This window comes from Narcine bancroftii, chromosome 1, assembly GCF_036971445.1.
Source record: "Narcine bancroftii isolate sNarBan1 chromosome 1, sNarBan1.hap1, whole genome shotgun sequence".
NCBI classification, from domain to species: Eukaryota; Metazoa; Chordata; class Chondrichthyes; order Torpediniformes; family Narcinidae; genus Narcine; species Narcine bancroftii.
The window spans coordinates 342,804,565-342,829,391 of NC_091469.1; the positions used below are offsets into that span (position 1 = coordinate 342,804,565).

Genomic DNA, 24,827 nt, shown 5'->3' on the forward strand with positions numbered 1-24,827 from the left:
CTTCTCAATGTTCAAAAACAGTATATTTCCAATGGTTATCAAACTCTTGAACCTCCCTTTGTTACACTAATCATAAAATCCTACATCACGAAAAGGCCTGTCTGCACTATTCTAGCTCAACTTTTTGTCTTACACTATGAAAACTGTATTTATCATCTACTATATGTATATATATATATATGTTACCTTTATTAATTTTATTTAATTTATACTTTTTTATGATATACATCTGTACTTTGTAATAGATGTATATTGTAAATGACAATAAACTTATCACTGCCATATTGTAGGTATAGTTACTCTTCCAGAACATATCGCTGCACCAGTGCCTTCTCTAAGTGATCGTTCTTCACAGATACTTCTAGAAAATAAACATAGACTAGACAATCAAAACCAAGTACAATCTTATCCATAGCTGACTCACCCTCAGGAGTCTTTGGGCAATGAATAATACAAGATTGTGCAAGTCAGTTTTATTCCCTTAAAGCTGTAATCAGTCATCACAGAACAAACATCATCTCGAAATGTTCCTGGTTTGTATTGTCCAATATCACACCAGTGATACACTTATCATCAAGGTTTCTTGCCTTCAGTTAATCTTCACATATCTTGAAATTTTGCCATTGACAGCTCAGGGTGCTTTATTTTTCATAAGCCACTAATCTCCAATAGATCGCATTTGAAGTAAATAAAGAATTAAAGGTTAATTATCAAGGTTATCCTTGCAAATACTTATTGATGATGTTGCTGGTTTCTTTCCCAACAGATTGCACTTGCAATCATATCACAGAGCTCACATAGCAGTTCACTCCACCTAATGAACACAATAAATTTCATGTTTTGTCCCTTTGGTTGCTGCAGCACTTCTCTGCTGAATAGAAATTAATGACAATTAAAAAAAAACAAATTTAAAATAGCTATTCAGCACAAAACAAGGCCAGAATGCACATCAGAATATCTGTGGGTGTGAGTGACTTGAGAGGTTGGATATAACTGTGGCCAGGCCTGTGGCTGAATGATTGTGTGAGCTGCATGTGAGCAAGGAGATGGTTGGGTCAATAGGGCATGGGTACGTGACTGGATTTGAATGTATGGTATGTTTCTGTAAGTCAAATTATCTGAGGCTGAGATTCCTTACATGTGAATATTGAGACATTGGCCTCCACATGAATTCTCCAAGGGCAACAACAGAGGTAGGAGGTTGATCAAGTGCGAGAAATTGGTAACATAGACTTATATCACTGGTTGGTGGAGAGGAGGGTATTTCATTAACATGTCTGCATCAGGCTCTGATTCATCATATTTGGGAATTTAAATTTAATTAGTCAGTTACTGTGGGGTTACCCTACACTCTGGTAAACTCACCAGTATACAGAGGCAGGAGATCTCCTCCACCACCAATCTCAGCAAAGTATTTATCCTACCTCACTCCTGATCTTAAGCCATCTCCTCTCCACTGGATTTGTTTCTTCTAGTAATTAAGGGCTGGAAATCATTCACTGTTCCACTTATGAGGATAAAAATAAACCATTGTTGGCAGAGTGATCATGGAACCATCAATTTTGTCACCAGAACAAGCATATGATAAAACATCAGGATTCTACATTTTGCTTTCTTTTAACTCTTTACCTCAAAGATAAAGATTAGCACTTTCAATATCTCTTAAGGATGAAATGCAGGAAAATCCCCATGATCCAAAATTCAAGCAACCAGCAGCCTCAAGCAATTGGCAAAAAAAAAATGCAGAAAATAAATATGTAAAACATACAAAAGTTTAAAATTGATGCCCCTTAATGGTCAGCTCACCAATCGTGCATCACGCAATCTCAAGCAACTGGAAAATTCACTTATCCAGCATCTATCAATCCCCGTAGGTGATGGATACTGAGGGTTTTTACAGTATAATGCACAAACAACAATTTGTATCACCAAGTGAGTTTCCTCAAGCAAAACACACAACCCTGCATGAGTTCAGAAAGATTTGGGAGCTCCTTTTGTTCTCCTTCTCAGCAAGTCAGAAAACTCCCCAGCACTAATGGTTAGAGTTCAGAATCAGAATCAGAATTTATTGTCATGTACATGTCATGAACTTTGTTGTGGCATCATTACAGTGCAAAAATTGCTATAAATCACATTTCAAAAATAAATAAATAGTGCAGGAAAATAGGGCAAATTGAGGTAGTGTCTGTGGTTCATTGTCCATTCAGAAACCTGATGGCAGAGGGGAAGAAGTTGTCTTTGTGTATCTGAGTGCTCGTCTTCAGGTTTTTTCCCGATGGTAGCAGTGTGAAAAGGGCATGGCCTGGGTGGTGGGAGCCCTTGAGGATAGAGTATTTCCTAAGACACTAGTAGATGTCCTCAATTGACTGAAGACTGGTGCCCGTAATGTCGTTTGCTCAGATGAGGCTCATTATCACTTCATTTTTTTACCTTCCCTGCTGCTTTTTGTCATCATTATAGATTTTTGAGAATGAGTTCTTTTTCAATATTTTTCTTCAACTTGGAAAAAAAAGTATTATCAGTGAAAACTAGGATAATAAGTTTTAGCCTTGATTCTAGCTAAGAAACTTATCCTTCTGCAATATTTTAGATTTTATCTTTTCTACTGAAATATTTCTTATGCCGCCATGCATTCAGACATATTGACAAAATATTTTTTTCTAATTATACACTGAAATAGTAAATCTAATTGAGAATTTGTTAACTCTGGAATAGACTCAAGATGCACAATGTTATTGATCTCATTATTATTACTTTGGTAGCCTTTAGTCATAAGTCCAGAGACTTTAATCTTTTTTTAATTAACTTCTTGTACCTCAGAGGAGTAAGAATTATGTGCTGATTCATTCTTTATATTTCCGAATGTCAATGGGTACTGGATGTCTTTTGATTCTCTTATGACAGAATGTTGATACAATTTACAAGAGCACACCATAGGCACTGGATGTGAAACATTGTAATAAGGTTTGATCCATATTTCAAAATATTAGCTTGACATACATCAGATTTGTTGACAAAAGAGCTGTCCAGAAGTGAATACATCAATAAATTTGTTGCAAATTCTAGAAGAAGTATCAAATATTTTCACAAAGAAAAATGATTTCCCACAGATGAAGGTTTTATCTGCATGCAGTTGATAGCTCAGAGTTTTGTCACTGATATCTGGGGAGTGGCATTCTTCATTGCATAAAGATTATCTAAGCCAATTTCAGAAGCCAGGTTGCACAGTAATTATATAAGCTTGAAATCTTTAATACATGCTCATCAGGGATTCACTGCGACATGGGGTGAACACACTGAGAACATTAATATAGTAGTTAGGTTGCTGGATTACTATCCAGAGGCACAGATTGTGATTTAGGGACATGAATTTCATTCATGCATGGCAGCTGGAATATTTCACTTCAACCAATAAATCTTGATAGAAATGTGTGTTAAATGTAAACATTAAAACTAATACTGCATTGGAAAAATCATTTGATTCATTCCTCTCGCAAGGAAATCTGACGTTATGATCCTTTCCTGTGGATCTGCAGTCACAGTCCTTGACTGGTGTTTTCCCAATTACCTCTGTAGTGTATCAATTGATTTGTTTAACAAAAGACTTCAATCCAATGTTTAATAAAACAAAACCCCTGTATCCAGCACCTATAGGGATTGGTAGATGCCAGATATGCACATTTTCCAGTTGCTTGAGACTCATCCTTACAATGCCTAACAAATACCCCAGCATTAAGAATAAACAGTTTAAAAGACAAAGGACAATATAAAATGTAAAGTAATATAGTCCTTAATTATGTAAAGTTCACTTTAATCATGTAATTCCCATAACTTACAAAATTTAAATTTGAACCCTGCTTGCCGACATTGTAACAGCATTGCACTAACTGCTACACTAACTGTACCATTTCCCCCAAGTTTATAGATAAAACTTTATTAATAAACTAATAAAGACTCTTACAAAGCTGGGATAAAGGAGACACTTTAAGATACACCCCAAAGGCAAACAGCATCAACCACCACTTCATCCTGGTTGACACCATTTTATTCAAACACAACTTTATTCAAACAGCTGTTACAAGCAAAACATGACCAAGGCACTCCGCTGGCTGAATATTTGCATCCATCTTCAACAATGGTTTATGTGTTACTTCAGATAACATTTATTTTTACAATTTTAAACATATTTAATTTTTAGTTTATTCTTATTTATTTTAATCATTAAAATGTATTTCCCTGTATATCTCCGGGTGTGGCAGGGGAAAACTGTATTTTACCTGGGTGGCATAATGGTTAGGGCAATGCCACTACAGCGCTAGCAATTGGGACAAGGATTCAAATCCCGCACTTACGTTCTCCCCGTGGCTGCATGGGTTTTCCCTTGGGCTCTGGTTTCTTCCCATCGTTCGAAACGTATTGGGGATAGATTAATTGGGCAGCATGGGATCGTGGGCTGAAAGGACCGATTACCAAGCTGTATATCTAAAATTTTGTTTAAATCCTCAATTTTATTTTTTCCAGTTGCTTGAGACTGCTGGTTGCTTGAATTCCAGATGATAAGCTTTTACTATACAATAATCTTTATTAACACTCAAAATATAGGCATACATCTAATGTTCAATAAGTTAATTTTGATTTACTGTTCTAACATCATGTCTTACTCAGCTACAAGACTCAGAACTTGTACTTAAAGTACTACCCACATGAGATGAACTGGTCAGTCTCACTCTAATAGAGGTCATAGTCTTCTCCGAGTTTCAAACTTAAGTCAATTACTTGATTGTTGCTCTCTGGATTTTTCTGCTGACTTGGATTTTGAATACCCCTTATTTATATACAGAGTCTTATCCTTCAATCTTTGCAAGTGTGCTTTAATCATACACCGACTCAGATCTCTCCTGACATTTAAGCCATTCATTCAAGTTAAAAACACATAAAAATGCTGCAGGAACCCAGCCAATCGCCAGAGTCCGTAGAAGGTAAAGATATTTTACTGATGTTTTAGGCCTGAGTGCTTCTTCAAAGTATAAGCAAAGATTAGGAATGTGTCTGTGCTGAATGTCTGCCAAGCTGCCTGTCTCCCCTCTGGCGAGCCTTGCTGTACTAACATTGGCTGTGCATTATCTCCACTGTTAAGGACACTCCCCTTGGATATAACTGTGTATGCATCTATTGTCTTTCATTATTGTAGCATGAGTTTCTGCTAATAAAAGCCATGATTATTGTTTGACCACATCGTCTTTGTCTACTTCATCAACTGGCACTTCAATTTTATTAGCAGAAGTGGATGCAGCACCAGAGCAGCTGATAATCGACCAGTCTGCCCCGAGGGCCAGAGAAATTTTCAACCACTGGATTGCTTGTTTCGATTACTATATGGCTCGAAACAACGTGGTCAATGAGGCCATACAGTGGGGCCACCTAAACTCTCTGCTGGGTGATGTCCCTTTCGCCATAACGCAAGGAGCTACCACTCTGGCTAGAGCCCGGGAATGTCTGACTGCTTACTACACAGCGCCACGGAATGTGGTGGTTGTTCGACACCAGTTGCTGACTAGACGCCAGAAACCCGCGGAAAGTGATGCTGCCTATGCACTAGCTCTTGACTCACTGGTAAATGAATGTGATGTCAGGACAGTCAATGTGCCACAACACCGCAATGCCTTGAAGCTGGATGCTTTAGTTAACGGGATTTACTCCAGTTACATCCGACAGAGGCTGCTGGAGTCGGAGCCCTTAACCTACAACCGGGCAGTCACTCTAGCCAAACACTGAGAAGTGCCATGCAGTCCAGTGAAATGCAAGAAACCAAAAAGGAAACATCCAGGAGTGCTGGAACCCCGAAGGAAAGAATGGCCCCCCTTAAAGAAACCACCCCCCAAACTCAGCAAAAGCCCTTAAAAGGTGTATAGGATTCTTTTCCTACTACTCCAAATGGGTCGGGACTCCGCCACGAAGGCACGCCCTCTGTTTGACACTAAATCTTTTCCTCTCTCTCCATTGGCCTTGAAGGCTTTCGAGAAAATTAAAGCTGATATTGCCAAAGCTGCACTCTCGTCCATTGACGAGGATGTCCCATTCCAAGAGGAAACTGATGCCTCAGATTGTGCCTTGGCAGGAACCCTTAATCAAAAGGGCAGACCTGTGGCATTCTCCTCCCACACGTTATGCGGACCTGAATTTATACATCCTGCTAATGAAAAAGAAGCCCGGGCTATTATTGAAGCTGTTCGCTCCTGGGGACAGTTTCTAGCCGGCAAAAAATTTACTCTTGTCACTGATCAGAAATCTGTACCCTACATGTTCAGTACTAAACAAAAAAGTAAAATCAAGAATGATAAGATGGCACGCTGGTGAATAGAACTCTCAACTTATAATTATGAGATCCAGTACAGACCGGGCAGGTTAAATGATCCCTCTGACGCATTGTCACGATCTGCTGCTGGTGCTCAGCTAAAGGGGCTAAAAGAGATCCATAGCAGACTGTGCCACCCAGGAGTCACGAGATTCTTCCACTACATAAGGGCTAACAACCTTCCTCACTCTCTGGAAGAAGTCAGGAAACTGACTAAAAGCTGTCCTGTTTGAGCAGAATCCAAACCACAATACTTCAAAGCTCCGGAGGCCACTCTCATCAAGGCAACCCGACCTTTTGAAAGGATTAGCTTAGATTTTAAAGGGCTGTTACCTTCCAACAACAAAAATGTATATTTCCTTACTGTAACTGATGAATATTCCAGGTTTCCCTTTGCGATACCCTGCCCTGACGTCTCGTCAGCATCTGTCATTAAGTCACTTGACAGAATTTTCAGCATTTTTGGTTTTCCCAATTATATTCATACTGATAGAGACTCAGCATTCATGAACGCTGAACTGCAGCGAGCCCTGCTACGAAAGGGGATTGCCACCAGCCATACCACGAGCTACAACCTGCAGGGCAATGGGCAGGTTGAAAGGGCTAATGCTACATTCTGGAAGACTGTTAATCTTGCTTTAAAAACACATGGTTACCCTGTTACCTGGTGGCAGGAGATGCTGCCTAAGGCATTACATTCTATTCAGTCTTTATTGTGTACTGCAAGAAATCAAACACCTCATGAACGTATGTTTGCCTTTCCTAGGAAATCAGGAACTGTGATGGACTGGCCAGCCTGTTTATCTGAGCCTGGAACCATGCTGCTGAAGAGCCACGCTCGGGCTTGTAAAGCAGACCCCCTAGTCCAACCAGTTCAGCTGCTGCATACTAACCCCAACTACGCTCTTGTTAAATTCGGGAGTACTGACACTGTACCTCTAAGAGATCTGACCTTGCCTGGTTCGCCCCTTCCTCACACCCCTACTCAGAGTGAGCCTGAGAGGTTGGACTCACACACCACCCGCCCCCCCCCCAAGTCTGTGACCCTTAATAAGCTTTCAGGTGGCCATGCTGAGGCTCCACTGCCTCACGCTAGTGATTCTGGAGCGGGTTCAGAAGTCAGTCCTTCCCACACTACAGACCCAGGACCTGTACCAGTTCCCAAGGTTGCAAAGGAGCCACCTGTTTTGAGATGAAGCACCAGAATTCGTAAACAACTTGATAGGCTGACATATTCATAAAACATCTCATTATATTTCGATTGCTTGCTAGATACTGGTGTATTTTGGCTGTCAAGAGTATCTCAAGGCCAAACATGGTATCAATGTATCGCTTGCTTCAGTCTTTCCTAGCAGTTGTCCTTTTGATTTTAACCCTTCTTCTGCCAGGGGGAAGAATGTGGTGAATGTCTGCCAAGCTGCCTGTTTCCCCTCTGCCGAGCCTTGCTGTACTAACATTGGCTGTGCATTATCTCTACTGTTAAGGACACTCTCTACTGTTAAGGACACTCCCCTTGGATATAACTGTATATGCATCTATTGTCTTTCATTATTGTAGCATGAGTTTCTGCTAATAAAAGCCATGATTATTGTTTGACCACATTGTCTTTGTCTACTTCATCAACTGGCACTTCAGTATCAAAATAAAGACTGAAGACTGGTTTGAGAAAAGACCAACAGACAAAATGTGTTAATTGGATATGATAAAGAGGAGAGGTGAGAATTAATTTTGGCTCTATTAAAGGAGACAAAGAGAAAGCAAAGAGAGAAAGAGAGACAGACAAAGCTGGGGGAAAGGCGACATGGGGAAGAAGGAGGTGGTGGTTTAACAGAATCTGGAGAAGTCGATGTTAATGCTAACCGGATTGGGTGGGGGGGGGGGGGGGGGGGTGGAGTGCGGTGTCCAGTTGGAAGATGAGATGTTGTTCCTCTAATTTGCTCTCAGACTGGTAGTGCATGAGACCATGGAGAGACATGTCAGCAAGGGAAAGGGATTGGGAATTGAAATGGGTGGCCACTGAGACTCAGTACACCTAGTCACTTCAATGGAGAAGAGACCACAATGGGAGCACTGGATGCAGTAGATGACACCTTAAGATACACAAGTGAATTGTTGCTTCACTTGGAAGGACTGTTTGGAGCCTCAAATGGTGAGGGAGGAGGTCTGGGTGCAAGTTGAGCACCTCCTGTGGTCACAGGGGTAGGCACTAAGTTGATTGGTGGGGAATGGACAAGGCAGTCATGGAGGGAGCAGTCCCTGGGGAATCCATTCATTCAAGCCGGCACTCATTCTGTTGACAATGTCAACAGAACATATCTGTGAAAGAGCAAACAAAACAAATTGCTTGAAGAGCTGAGTAGGTCAAGCAGCATCAATGGTTAAAAATGGCCAGCCAACATTTCAGATCTGGACCCTTTACCTACTGACTTGCTCCAGCAATTCTTTGTTTGCTCAAGATTCTAACATCTGCAGTGTTTTTCTATATCTTAGAAAAGTTCAAATGAAACAAGATTGCCTTTTATTGCCTTGCAGTTATCAGACATTTATCTGTGGTTCTAGGGTCCAAGGTTAGTCCACAAATTTATGAAGCCGCTCTGCCTTTGTTCCCTTGTCGATACTTGCCAGATGTATCATGATTGCAGTTCTTTGTTTTCTGTTTTCAGCCCTTTTTTCTCTCAAAAGCTGAGGGTTCTCATGAAACATACTGGGATACTCAACATTTAGTCCTCTGGCTACACAGATCTCTGATATGCTCCAACAACCCACAAAATGTACGTGTCGTTTAGTGATGGAATAAAAATTTTGGATTAATCAATAACTTTCACATCTAATGATCAAATTAAACAAATAAGTCTTTGATTGACAAGACTTTAATTGCAGTACACTGAATTCACTTGCCCAAATGCTCTCTTTTAATAAACTAAAACAATGAGAAGCTGATGTGCTAAAGAGAAGTTTTCAATTTGAGCTGTAACATGCAAAAATAATTATATGTATTAATCTCAGACTGATTTTCTTGCTCTCTACAGATCACTTTTCTTTCCATGTTTTAGTCAAACCATTTTTATTGATATTAATAGGATGCAATGACTTCAATTTCAGGGACACCGAATTCTCCCAATGAAGTTGTTCATTTCTATAGAAGCCATTATCTGGATATAATATTCTCTCTGAGGACGATGTCAGAACATCATTCAAGAGGGTGAACTCTCCCAAGGTGTCAGGCCCTGACAATATACCTGGCAGGGTACTGAAAATTTGTGAACCAACTAGCCAGAGTGTTCAGGGACAATTCAAACATCTCATTACTGCAGTCAGAGGTTCCCACCTGCTTCAAAAGGGCATCAATCATACCATTACCCAAGAAGAACAGTGTGAGCTGCTTCAATGACTATCGCCCAGTAGCACTAACTTCAACTGTGATGAAATGCTTAGAGAGGCTGGTCATGGCCAGAATTAACACCTACCTAAGCAAAGATCTGGACCCACTGCAATTCACCTATTGTCACAATTGTTCCACAGCAGATCTAATATCGCTGACTCTCCACTCAACACTGGATCACCTCAAAAACAGCAATTCATACATATGGCTGCTGTTCATTGGAATAGCTCAGCCTTCAATACCATTATTCCCTTAGTGCTGGTCAAGAAGTTACAAACTCAGGGTTTCTGTACCCTCCTCTGCTACTGGATTCTTGACTTTCTCATTGGAAGATCACAGACAGTACGAATTGGAAACAACGTCTCCTCCTCACTGATTATCAACACAGCCGCACCCCAAGGATATGTGCTTAGCCCACTGCTCTACTCGTTCTACATCCATGACTGTGTGGCCAGGCACAATTCCAATGCCTTCCAATACAAGTTTGCTGTTGACACCAGAGTTGTTGGCAGAATCACAAACAGCAATGAAGAAGCGTACAGGAGGGAGATGTCACCGAAGACACTCATAAACTTGTACAGGTGTACCATGGAGAGCATTCTGGCTGGTTGCATCACTGGCTGGTATGGAAGCACCGGCACTCAGCACAAGAATAAACTCCAGAGGGTTGTTAACTCAGCCTGTGAAATCACAGGCACTAGACTTCCCTCCATCAAAGACATCTACATAAGGTGGTGTCTTAAAAAAGCAGCCTCTATCCTTAAAGATCCCCACCATTCAGGCCATGACCTCAGCACTCTTCTACCATTGGGTAATAGGTACAGGAGCCTAAAGAAGAGCATTCTGCAGCACAAGGACAGCTTCTTCCCCATTGCCATCAGATTCCTGAATAATCAAATAATCAATGACATTGCCTTACTTTTCATGCAGTATTTAAAAAATATATTTATTGTTGTAAGATGGTTTATAATATGAATGTTTGCTCTATGATGCTACGGGAAAACAGCAAATTTTATGACTTGTTCATGACAATAAATTCAGATTCTGATACACAGACATACATGATGAGTCTCTGAAAACAGATTTAAAAACCCACCTCAACCATTTCTGATTATTGGTCAGAAGCTCTGCCTTTCTCTCTCCAGGGATGGTGAGTAGTTCTAGAATTTTCTGTCCCAACTTCAGATTTCCCAGCATTTCCAATATTATGGATGTAAATTATTTCGCAGTAACCTTATATGGTTATTGGCAAATCACTTCATGGAATTCTCATACAGAAGATAGAATGATGGGGAAGAGAGAAATAGCAGGAAAACAAGCAGAGAATTTTCACCTTTGTTGTTTGACCAGGTATTTCACTGAGCCAGTGAAACATCATCAAAGCAATTGGTGGACATGAAACCAGCTAATAAAGATCACAATCAAAGGTACACAATTTCAATTTCACAGAGTATCATGTCACAATCTGAGGAGATAACAAGCAGACGAACATTTCAAAGATTGATCCATTAACGGAAAAGGATATAAACGAGGATTAGCAGGATGTGAAGAGACAGCATGGATAGAAGTCAGATTGAAATATAGTTACATTGTCTGAAGAAAGCATCAAAATGCTTCAGATGAGGGAAATCTGAAATAGAATAAGAGTATGAGACACTTGTTGGTTAATGCATGTGTTGATGCTTCAAGTACAAATCTGTCATCAAAAGTGGAATCACACTAGAGATACATATTTTGATTTCCTTGACAATTTTTTTTAAAATTGGTCTCTAACTTCCCACTCTAATATTTATGAACAAAATGTCATTTAAAAACAGATGCACCACACAAGTGAATCAGATGGTTTTCTATGTGATCTGTTGTGGCATTATTTATAAATAAATGACCCTTTTAAATCTATCTGAATACCCTCACACATCCTTCAAGTACATACAAGTCTTCAGGAAGGTAAAACTGGGATGAGTTTCATTAATTTTGAACGTAGACAGGTGTAAACCTTTTGGAACATTTAAGTGTACTTGAGAAACACAAAGATTGCAGATGCTGGAAATTTGAACAAAGAAAATATTGCTGGAGGAACTCAACAGGTGATGCAGCATCCAGGGGTAGAAATGGATCTGGGGTCTTCATTAAGAATCTCTATATCTAGGGTCCATATCCAAAACATCAACTGACAAATTTTACCCCTAGATGCTATCTGACCTGCTGAGTTCCTCTTGCAATTCTTTGTTTATTTAAGTGCAGTGGCAAGCAATCCACTGATTCTCATAGATGAAATTCCTGCTTAAGATGAGACAGGTTTCATAATTCAACCATCAATCTCTTACATAATCGGGCTTTATTTTGAGAGGAATTCATAAGCAAAACATTAATTTGTTCTGATATGTGTGTTCCTAAAAATAAACACTGTGGGAGAAATTCTTCAACTCTCTGGTCTGAAAGAGGACTCTTGCTAGGTTTGATAACATCCTCCAGCTCTTGCAATTGCAATTTGTTTAAATAACGTCGAATGCCTAAGCAATTCAGAATGTAAAGCTATTTGGGTAACTTTTCACATTCTTTTCTCTTTAGTGTAAAATTATACCAAGTTATGTTTATTTATTATCACTTTGAATTCTAGATTTACTGAATTTGACATTACAATGTTAAAGGTGTCACCTAATTTATATTGGGGACAATATTTTCACCTGATGTCAGGACAAGTCTGAAGGCAAAGAAACCTTGACAATAGCCCATGAAAAATGGAGAGAATAAGGTAATTGTTTCTTGATTACACTTCCATGTGCAATTATAAAATTCTTTACCACAATGTAATACGGCCACCCTGCAAGTTATATACTCATCATATTAATCAAAATATTTTAAGATATTTTTAAAACTATTTTCCATCTTCCATTTTCTAACCATGAAGTAACAATGTGCCCCCGTGATCTTTGTACTAAACAAATTGGGTTGGCTAAAGTACGAGTGAGATCAAAGTGCTCTAACACTTGGCTGGGAATTCTCCTGGTGATGTTCTAGCTTTGCTAAAAGGAATGATGTGAACCTAGTCTGGAGACCTTTGAAATGGTTGTGTCTACTGGTAGCAATTGCAAGGATGTAAATTCAACAGCCGTCAAAATCAGCTCATCCTCTCCATTTTAGGTGATGATCATTATCAGTAGACTGCATACACCCCATTGATTTCCTAATCTGTAGAGAATTAATTTACAGAGCATATAGTTATAAGTAGAAACTCTTTCCTACTTAAAACTGGATAATACCAAAATGTCCGGTTTATTTATGATTCTTCTCAGTCTGCACACATTTCCAGTAAAATTTGTTATACAACATTACTGCAGTTATGCATCTATATCTCAGTTGACCTTACCAGGCTACTCATGTCATTCAGCAGGATCTCGTCCAATTGTACTTTCATTTATGTTGACCACAGATGTTCAGTATTACACAAAGGATGAATGAAATTGATTGAACTGGATTTGGATATGAAAATGGTGCAGAGAGTAGAGGCAGGGACCTGGTGGGATTAAACTCTTGGAAAGGAGTCTAAACCTCAAAATGGACAAATCCTGAAGATTGGGCCTTGTCCTTTGGAAGGGACCCAAATTGTTGGAATGGGGATTGACTTCAGAATGCACAAGCAGAGGAGTCACGTGATGGAGTAGTGGCCGGTAGGGGAACTCCAGCCCTCTCCAGAAAAGTTAAAAAAAAGATAGAGAAAAAGCAAAGGCACAAACTTAAAAACCAAAACAAAGTGAAAGTAAAAGTGTGAAGAAAATGGCAGCGAAGAAAGAAAAACCAAAAACAATGGAAAGAAAAGAAGAAGGAAAGACGTCGGAAGAAGAAGGTGAAGGCCTTACCTGTCCGAAGAAGCCCGCCGCGGAGAGAGAGGCCCGCTCCCACAGGTCAGTGGAAGTCCCGGGCTCGGGACTACAAAAATGGCTCGCAGAGCTGAGTAAAAGTGCGCAACCGCGCATGAGCGACTCCTCGCATATGCGCGATGCGCATGAAAAAAAAACACACTTACGGGAGGGGGGAACAGCTGCGGAGTTGATTTCCACAGCTGAGAGAGACACCTGCAGCACAGCAGCAAGTGCAGAACACAGACAATAACGACAACAAGTAAGAAGAGGGTAAAAAGAATACAAGGAAACAACAGATGGTCAACCCAGAGGAAGAAGAAGAAGAACAGAAAGAAGTGGAAGAAGAAGAGAAAAGCAAGACAATGGATGTATCTTTTTTTAAAGAATATATGGAATCAGTGAAAGAATAGCAATTACAAGAATTTGATGAGATAAAAAGAAGAATTAAGAATGCAGAAGAAAGAATGAATAAAATGGAAGTGGCCATATCAGAATTGGCAAAGAGTGGAAAATATGGAAAAACGAGAAACATTTGTAGATATGGAAGTAAAAGACTTAAAAGAGAAATTAGAAGAATCTAATAAAAAAGCTAAAGAAGCACAGGAGCTGTTAGTTCAGAAGATAGATATGATAGAAAAGTATAATAGAAGAAATAATATAAAGATAGTGGGCCTTAAGGAAGATGAAGAAGGTAAGAATATGAGAGAATTTATAAAAGATTGGATCCCCAGGGTCCTGGGAAGACCAGAATTACAGGAAGAAATGGAAATAGAGAGGGCACATAGAACTTTAGCCCCGAAACCACAACCGCAGCCAAAACCAAGATCCATTTTAGTAAAATTCTTAAGATATACAACAAGAGAAAATATATTGGAGAAAGCAATGAAGAAAAGTAAGAGAGGACAAAAAGCCACTGGAATATAAAGGTCAAAAATTTTTTTTCTATCCAGACATAAGTTTTGAACTCCTGAAGAAGAGGAAGGAGTTCAATACAGCGAAAACGATCTTATGGAAAAAAGGATATAAATTTATGTTAAGGTACCCAGCGGTACTTAAAATAATTATTCCAGGGCAACAAAACAGACTATTCTTGGATCCAGAGGAAGCAAGGAAATTTGCAGAACAACTACAAAACAAGCAGAGAGATGAAGACATGTAATAAGAGTAAAAATGACCACGATCTATATGTATGTGTGTAAAGTGGTATATGTGTGTATATATATATAGTGTGCATACATGAATGTCACTCGACCGAGGCCGGGGCCGCCGTCTCCCCCTTGCTCCTGCCCGTATCGGGGCCGCCGCCGTCTACCCTTCGCCCGGACCGGGGCCGGGGCCGCTGCTGCTCTCCCTGTGCCCGGACTGGGGCCGCCGCCTCCCACTCCCTGTCCAGACCGGGGCATCCGCCTGCCTCACTCGACCGAGGCCGGGGCCGCCGTCTCCCCCTTGCTCCTGCCCGTATCGGGGCCGCCGCCGTCTACCCTTCGCCCGGGCCGGGGCCGGGGCCGCTGCTGCTCTCCCTGTGCCCGGACTGGGGCCGCCGTCTCCCCCTTGCTCCTGCCCGGATCGGGGCCCCCGCCGTCTACCCTTCGCCCGGGCCGGGGCCGGGGCCGCTGCTGCTCTCCCTGTGCCCGGACTGGGGCCGCCGTCTCCCCCTTGCTCCTGCCCGGATCGGGGCCGCCGCCGTCTACCCTTCGCCCGGACCGTAAAGCAGATAGATTGGCCCTCGGCAGAAATTGCCTGTCGTGCTTCTTACAGTCAGAGAAAGAGAAGCAAAGGAGAATCTCATCAGAGTCCTCGAGCATCCATGGATTTGCCTCCAGCGCTGCTCAAACTACAGGGGAATCACGTTGCTCTCCATTGCAGGCAAAATCTTCGCTAGGATTCTACTAAATAGAATAATACCTAGTGTCGCCGAGAATATTCTCCCAGAATCACAGTGCGGCTTTCGCGCAAACAGAGGAACCACTGACATGGTCTTTGCCCTCAGACAGCTCCAAGAAAAATGCAGAGAACAAAACAAAGGACTCTACATCACTTTTGTTGACCTCACCAAAGCCTTCGACACCGTGAGCAGGAAAGGGCTTTGGCAAATACTAGAGCGCATCGGATGTCCCCCAAAGTTCCTCAACATGATTATCCAACTGCACGAAAACCAACAAGGTCGGGTCAGATACAGCAATGAGCTCTCTGAACCCTTCTCCATTAACAATGGCGTGAAGCAAGGCTGTGTTCTCGCACCAACCCTCTTTTCAATCTTCTTCAGCATGATGCTGAACCAAGCCATGAAAGACCCCAACAATGAAGACGCTGTTTACATCCGGTACCGCACGGATGGCAGTCTCTTCAATCTGAGGCGCCTGCAAGCTCACACCAAGACACAAGAGAAACTTGTCCGTGAACTACTCTTTGCAGATGATGCCGCTTTAGTTGCCCATTCAGAGCCAGCTCTTCAGCGCTTGACGTCCTGCTTTGCGGAAACTGCCAAAATGTTTGGCCTGGAAGTCAGCCTGAAGAAAACTGAGGTCCTCCATCAGCCAGCTCCCCACCATGACTACCAGCCCCCCCACATCTCCATCGGGCACACAAAACTCAAAACGGTCAACCAGTTTACCTATCTCGGCTGCACCATTTCATCAGATGCAAGGATCGACAATGAGATAGACAACAGACTCGCCAAGGCAAATAGCGCCTTTGGAAGACTACACAAAAGAGTCTGGAAAAACAACCAACTGAAAAACCTCACAAAGATAAGCGTATACAGAGCCGTTGTCATACCCACACTCCTGTTCGGCTCCGAATCATGGGTCCTCTACCGGCACCACCTACGGCTCCTAGAACACTTCCACCAGCGTTGTCTCCGCTCCATCCTCAACATCCATTGGAGCGCTCACACCCCTAACGTCGAGGTACTCGAGATGGCAGAGGTCGACAGCATCGAGTCCACGCTGCTGAAGATCCAGCTGCGCTGGATGGGTCACGTCTCCAGAATGGAGGACCATCGCCTTCCCAAGATCGTATTATATGGCGAGCTCTCCACTGGCCACCGTGACAGAGGTGCACCAAAGAAAAGGTACAAGGACTGCCTAAAGAAATCTCTTGGTGCCTGCCACATTGACCACCGCCAGTGGGCTGATAACGCCTCAAACCGTGCATCTTGGCGCCTCACAGTTTGGCGGGCAGCAGCCTCCTTTGAAGAAGACCGCAGAGCCCACCTCACTGACAAAAGGCAAAGGAGGAAAAACCCAACACCCAACCCCAACCAACCAATTTTCCCTCGCAACCACTGCAATCGTGTCTGCCTGTCCCGCATCGGACTGGTCAGCCACAAACGAGCCTGCAGCTGACGTGGACTTTTTACCCCCTCCATAAATCTTCGTCCGCGAAGCCAAGCCAAAGAAAGAAGACATGAATGTATCCGTATTTAGAGGAAAATATATAGAGTATAGACAAGAATTAATAAGGGAGGGAAATGGAATAGAGGGAATAAGGAGGGAATTAAAAGAGTGACCTTTGTTACATATGAAAATTGAAATATTTACTGGGGGGGCTGGGTGGGGAGGAGTTACGGTCACTGCAAAATCAGCTGACGTTTGCGAGTGAATTCGCAAATCCAAATGGAGAGGGGAGATGTGGTTGTCTGACAAGGGATAAAGGACAACTCAGGAAGGGGAGGGGAGAATGGGGTTAAAGAAGTTTTAAATAGGAGAATAGGGAAAATGTTTGATGTTTTAGAAATGTTGTCTTATAAAGTGTTCAAAACAAGAAAGCAGAAATGGATAAGAAGGAAAGGTAATGATGGAGAAACGGAAAGGGAAGATAAACAAAGTATAAAATGGCTATGCTGAACTATATGACTTTAAATATTAACAGAATACATAACCAAATTAAAAGGAAGAAACTGCTAAATTTACTGAAAAAAGAAAAAATTGATATAGCATTTGTGCAAGAAACACATTTAACTGAATTGGAGCACAAGAAATTAAAGAGAGATTGGGTAGGACACGTAACAGCAGCACCGTATAATTCAAAAGCAAGAGGAGTAGCTATATTAATTAGTAAAAATGTGCCAATTAAAATAGAAGAGGAAATAATAGATCCAGCAGGGAGATATGTAATGATAAAATGTCAATAAATTCGGAGTTTTGGAATCTACTCAATGTATATCCACCTAACGAAGAAGATCAAAAGTTTACGCAAGATATTTTTTTGAAGATAGCAGATACGCAAGGGAACATATTAAAGGAGGGGATTTCAACCTGAATTTGGATTCAAATATGGACAAAACTGGGAAAAAAATTAACAGAAAGAACAAAGTAAACAAATTTATAATTAAATTGATGGGAGAAATGCAACTTTTGGATATCTGGAGGAAACAACACCCAAAGGAAAAGGAATATTCATATTACTCGGCTAGACATAAAACATACTCAAGAATAGACCTATTTTTGTTATCAGCTCGTATGCAAGATAGAATAAGAAAAACAGAATATAAAGCTAGAATATTATTGGACCATTCACCCTTAATATTGACAATAAAGTTAGAGGACATCCCTCCAAGAATGTATAGATGGAGATTAAACTCCATGTTACTCAAAAGGCAGGATTTTAGAGAATTCATTGAAAGACAAATTAAAATGTATTTTGAAATAAACACGGAATCAGTGAAAGATAAGTTTATACTATGGGATGCAATGAAAGCGTTCATTAGAGGGCAAATAATAAGTTATGTAACCAAGATGAAGAAGGACTATAATCAGGAAACAGAGCAGTTGGAAAGGGAAATAGTAAATATAGAAAAAGAATTAGCAATGAAGGAAGATACAACTAAAAGAAGAGAATTGGCAGATAAAAAAATAAAATATGAAACACAACAAACATATAAGGTGGAGAAGAATATAATGAAGACAAAACAGAAATATTATGAACTAGGGGAAAAAACGCACAAAATTCTAGCATGGCAGCTTAAGACAGAACAAGCTAAGAAAATGGTATTGGCATCAAGGAAAAAAGACAAACCAATCACATATAATCCAAAGGAGATCAAGGAAAACTTTAGAGAATTCTATGAACAATTATACCAAACTGAAAACGATGGGAAAGAAGGGAAAATAGATGAATTTCTAACTAAAATTGAACTACCAAAACTACAAATAGAGGAACAAAATAAATTAACAGAACCATTTGGAATAGTAGAAATACAAGAGATAATAAAAAAATTACCAAATAATAAACACCAGGAGAGGATGGATTCCCAATAGAATTTTATAAAACATTTAAAGATTTATTAATTCCTCCCCTCCTGGAAGTAATCAACCAGAGTGATAAAACACAAAGCTTACCAGATTCATGTAAAACAGCAATAATTACAGTAATACTAAAGCAAGGGAAAGATCCACTCGCACCAGCGTCATATAGACCAATATCTTTACTTAACACAGATTATAAGATAATAGCTAAACTATTAGCAAACAGATTAGCAGAGTATGTACCGAAAATGGTAAATCTAGACCAAACTGGATTTATTAAAAAAAGACGCACAACAGACAATATTTGTAAATTTATTAACTTAATTCATGCAGTAGAAGGGAGTAAAGCGCCAACAGTAGCAGTTGCTTTAGACGCAGAGTAGAATGGAATTATTTATTCAAAGTATTGCAAAAATTCAGTTTACCAGAGAAGTATATTAATTGGATTAAAGCATTATATAAGGGACCATTGGCGAAAGTGACAGTAAATGGATATATATCAAAGCAATTTAACTTAAGCAGGTCAACACAGCAGGGATGCCCACTATCACCTTTATTGTTCGCGTTAGCTATAGAACCACTAGCAGAATTGATAAGAACAGAAAATAATATTAAAGGGATAAAAATAAAAGACAAGGAATATAAAATCAGTTTATTTGTGGATGATGTTATAGTATACTTAACAGAACCAGAACTATCAATAAAAGAATTATATAAGAAATTGAAGGAATATGGAGAAGTGTCGGGTTACAAGATTAACGTAAAAAAAAAGTGAAGCAATGCCTATGAATAATGCGGATTTCTCAAAATTTAAGAAGGAATCACCATTCAGATGGCAAATGCAAGCAATAAGATACCTAGGTATACAAATAAATAAAAATCTCGGCCAACTATATAAACTCAATTATTATCCACTAATGAAAAAATTACAGGACGATTTAGAGCATTGGAAAGATTTACACTAACACTAATAGGAAGGATAAACTGTATTAAAATGAACATTTTTCCAAGGATATTATACCTATTTCAGGCATTGCCAATACACCTGACAGAGAAATTCTTCAAGGAGTTAAAGAAAATAATAAGGACATTTTTATGGAAAGGGGGGAAACCGAGGATAGCACTAGATAAATTAACAGAATGGTATAAACAAGGAGGCTTACAACTGCCAAACTTTAAAAATTATTATAGAGCCGCACAATTAAGATACCTATCAGATTTTTATCAAACAAGGGAAAAGCCAGATTGGACTAGATTAGAATTAGATAAAATAGGGGAAAAGATACCTGAACACATATTATATAAATGGGATGAAAAATTGGTACAACATAGAAGTTCTCCAGTATTACATCATCTACTCAATATTTGGAAGAAGATTCATGTAGAAAGAAATAAAACAAATTATCATTTACCAAAACTAATATTGACGCAAAATAAGTTACTCCCTTTTACAATAGATAACCTTTCCTTTAGAGAATGGTAGAAAAAAGGATCAAAAGAATAGAAAATTGTTTTTCAGGAAATAGATTATTATCCTTTGAACAAATGAAAGATAAATACAATATAACTCAAGATACAGTGCTGGCATATTACCAATTGAGATCCTACTTGAAGGACAAATTAGGAAGCAGTCTGAGTTTACCAGAAGGAAGTAACTTTGAATATGTGATTACAGATACAATGATAATCAAAAGATTTATAACAAATATGTATATTAAACTGCAAGAAAAGGAGAATGAGGAAACAAATGGTAAAACTAAACAAAAATGGGAACAAGATTTAAATATAAAGATAAAAAAGGAAACATGGGAGAAGTTATGTTCTGGAACGATGAGAAATACAATAAATACGAGGTTATGTATGATACAATATAACTGGATACACAGGCTATACATTACACCTCAAAAGTTAAATAAATGGGGCCCAACAGTATCTGATAGATGTTTTCGATGTAAAAAAGAACTGGGAACAACAATTCATGCAATCTGGACATGTGAGAAAGTAGAAAAATTTTGGGAAGATCTAAACCAAATATTAAATAAAATTACAGAAAACAATATAGCAAAGAATCCAGAGATCTTCCTCCTAAGTAACATAAAAAACAAAGAATTTGGAATTGATTTGGAGGATGCACAAAAAAGATTTGTTAAGATAGCTCTAGCCGTAGCAAAAAAATGTATTATGTCAACCTGGAAATCGGAAGATAATTTGAAAATACAACAATGGTATATAGAAATGAATAAATGTATTCCATTAGAAAAAAAATAACATATAGTTTAAGAAATAATATTGAAATATTTGAACAAATATGGGAGCCTTACATGAAACACAATAGTGAAAACCTACCGGGGACATTCACTACCTAAATTAACGAAAGGAGAAGGAAAGGAAAAGAATTGACTCAGTGGAATTTCTTGTTTATTTTTATTGAATGACAACATTGTTTGACTGGTTTAATGTATCCTAGATTTTGTACTTTAAATGGACGGGAGGGGGGAGGTAGGGAGGGTGGGATGGGAGGAGGGGGGGGGGAGAAAATGACACTGTATATATTTGAAAAGGAAAAAGTATGTATCATGGTTAATGTGGTTTATGGTGTGAAAAATAAAAAAATTTAAAAAAAAAGAATTCACAAGTCTGTCAGAATGGAGCCAACACAGCCAATGACAACTGTAGACATGTGAGAGACTACAGATGGAGCAAAACAAAACCACAATCTGTACCATAATTGGATTGAAAACAATGGTCAGAACTATGTCTACAGGGAGAAGATAACCAGTACAATGAAGATATGGTGTTAGGGATTGAAGAGGGGCCAATAGGGGATTGGTTAAACAGGAGGTGTGAAGGTTAGACAGTCAGATGGGGAGATGGAGGCAGCTGATTGACAGGTGCCAAACAAAAGAGAATGGGAAGACTTTGGGAATGGACAAATACCCAAACTGGTTCTTGGATATTTCCACATAACAACAAAAAATAGAGCAGGATGTGAAAATCTTGGAAAGTAAACTCACTTTTTGTGTAGGGAAACAATATGTTCCTTACACCTAAAATGAAACCATAAGTTCTAAAAGGCACCTAAATTAATAAAAATACAGCTATCCAAACTGTATCATGAATCACTGAGCAATAGAATATTGTGATATCTAATTCCATTTTTTATAACAGTGTTATTAATAACAGGCCTGGTTGCAAATCAAACAGTAGGCCAGCACAGTCAAGTTAAGTTTATTGCCTTCTGATTTAACAATCTAATGAAACAGCATTTTCCAGTCCTTGGTTCAAAGCACGCAGACACACAACCAGACATACAAACAGCCCATATGCAGGACATTCATTCAGTATACTAAGTATATACAAATAAATAAATAAATAGATGTTGCTGTGTGACTATGGGATTCTCAGATGGTTATTGTGAGCAATTCCTTTGGTTATTCAGCATTCTCACTGCCCATGGGAAGAAGAAGCTGCTCCATTACCTGGTGATGCTAGCTCTGATACTCGTAAGAAAAAAAGAAAATTTATTTTCACAGAAATATTGTAAATGAAACAAAATCTTTTATTTTTGTTTCTGAATTTGAACTCAGTCTCAAGAAAAGTAAAAGCTAAAAGTAAACACAGCTATACGTGGACATAATTCCAGGTGACCAATGCAATTGATTTTTTTTTATTTGCAAGTCATTCTGTTCTTTTTTATCATAAAAAATTGCATTTTATTCCACTAAAGGTATCTTTTAAGTCGATGGTATCTCTATAGCAGGGGTAGCCAACCTTTTAATGTTTAATCTTTAATTTAGACATACAGCACAGTAATAGGCCATTTCAGGCCACGTGTTCGTACCAGAAATGTAGAATAATTGGGTGCCACGGGCACATAGGCCTGAATGGCCTGTTACTGTGCTGTATATCTATATTAAAAATGTAAAATTGGCCACCTCTGCTCTATAGATTATATAAACCTTCAAGAAAAATGGAAAAATTGGAAGACTGTAAGCTAAGCCCAGTGAAATTAGCAATTAAAAATCCTGCAATAATTTTTTTTGTCTTGCCCACCCACCCTCCACTTTGAACAATGAATAGTTTTCTGCCTGATAGACCGAGTCAGAAGTTATCTTGGCTCTCCTGAATTCCTAATGAAACCTTGGCAGAAGATCAAATAAAGCCTGGAAAAAGAGCATCAGTGAAATTTATTTCAGCATTTCTGCCAATCTTCTTTTGAAGTTAAAGCAAGAGAATGAGATTGTATCACCTGTGTGCAATAAGATAGCACTCTTAATTCAAGCAAAAGAAGGGAGATATGGATGGAGTTGTCATCTTTATCCAGATGACAGATGACTCTTTGGGCTTCTGATCAACAGGTTTGTTCATTTGACCTTTAACAGAAATAATTGTTTTTATTCTTAATCAAATTAATTCAGGGCATTATTGCTTTCTGTTAAATAAGTTGATACAATTGCCTGATGATTTTTTTTTGGTGAATTCAACCAATGACTAAAGTCAACAGAAAATGCAATTGATCAACATACATTTTAAATTAAGCAAAAGCTAATCTGACTCAATAAATGTTTCTCAATAAATAGATTCATGTAAAAATAAGGCTTGAGTACAAGCAGATATTAAAAAGTCAGACTTATTGACAGAATGAGCTGTGTCATGAGCATTTTTTAAAAGGCACAGTCTTTCATTACTCTTTAAAATGGCAGGGGAAAGATTACTCAAGTGTGATCTTGGCATATGTATTTTTGTATGAACTATTTATGCAGCATCTTCTATGATTGTTCTTGGCTGCCAAGTCTTAGTAGATTGCTGCTTCGGGATATCTGCATGCACCATTTTTACTCTCTGCAATGCACAATAAATCTTGAAGTAAATATTACACAAACATCAGTAAAAGGGTTTGCTATGAGAGAAATATTTTGTCACAGATTATTCATTTTAACACTTCCCATCTTAGAAATAAGATATAAATATGCACCTTAACTAGCTATTGATGAGAATTCTGCTTTGCTCGTTCTTCTTAAAATAAACTGTATTTCCAAAGTCACAGGGTTTAGAGGACTTCTTGCAAATGAGTTTCAGAAGTTTCCATTGGAACTTAGAAACAAATCAGTGTCATAAATCAAACCAATCACCAATGGTTTGGTGACTTTTCTACCAAATCTGCCACTGCTCCTGTCATTCAGCCAAACCTATTCTACCATATATGGTTCATCTTCCTTCACCCGAGACCCTTCTTTCTTTTGCCCCTCTCCCTTTGTCTGCTCCATCTCCAACTGTCCATCCTCTGTTCACCCCTGCCTAATTCATCAATTCTCTAGAGGCCCCTATCCAACCTCTCCCACTTTATCCTTATTACATTGGATGTTTCCCCTCTCCACTCTCAATCTTGATAGAAGGTTCCAATGAGATATCTGACGATTACTAAGGGTGACCTCACTGAAATCTGCTATCTGCTAAAACTGCTCCAGTAATCTCAGTGAAGGGTGAAGGCCATATTATCAGTCATTTCTCGGCAGTAGTTGGTGACATTTGCAACATCTCACATTTGTATCCACTGCAAGCAAAAAAAAAAGCCATGAATGCTTACTGTTTAAGGAAGATTAAATTAATTTCATTCCTTTTTGCCAGATAACAGGAGGTGATCAAGCAAATTTTGCCAGGGTTGTGATTTACTAAGATTGGTTTCCAAATCTAAATAAGAGGCTCCCCCATGCCTCTTGATGAGGCTCATAAGATTGCTGGCAGAGTTACAAATACACAAAGCATTTGATTGTACAAGCTCATTAGCATTCATCTGTCGTTTGCTGCGTTGAGGTTCTCGTCCAAGTTTCTTGCACCTGAACTCTAGCAAACTCACCGTTCTGTTGACAAGAACCTATACCATTGTTTCTCTTGCACTGTCTCAAAGCCATTCAGATCAATGAGTTAGCATATGTAAATTCTTTCACTGCTGCATTCTAAAGATAAAAGGTAAAGGA

At 39.2% G+C, this 24,827-nt stretch overlaps 1 long non-coding RNA gene across 1 annotated transcript; it reads right to left on the reverse strand.

Moving 5' to 3' along the window:
* Positions 1-466: 466 nt before the first annotated feature.
* On the reverse strand, positions 467-24,768 carry LOC138749245 (uncharacterized). The gene is made up of 3 exons (XR_011348506.1): positions 24,707-24,768; positions 1,425-1,507; positions 467-871 (listed from the first exon to the last, which is right to left on the reverse strand). It is a non-coding gene; the product is annotated as an uncharacterized lncRNA (long non-coding RNA).
* Positions 24,769-24,827: the final 59 nt, after the last annotated feature.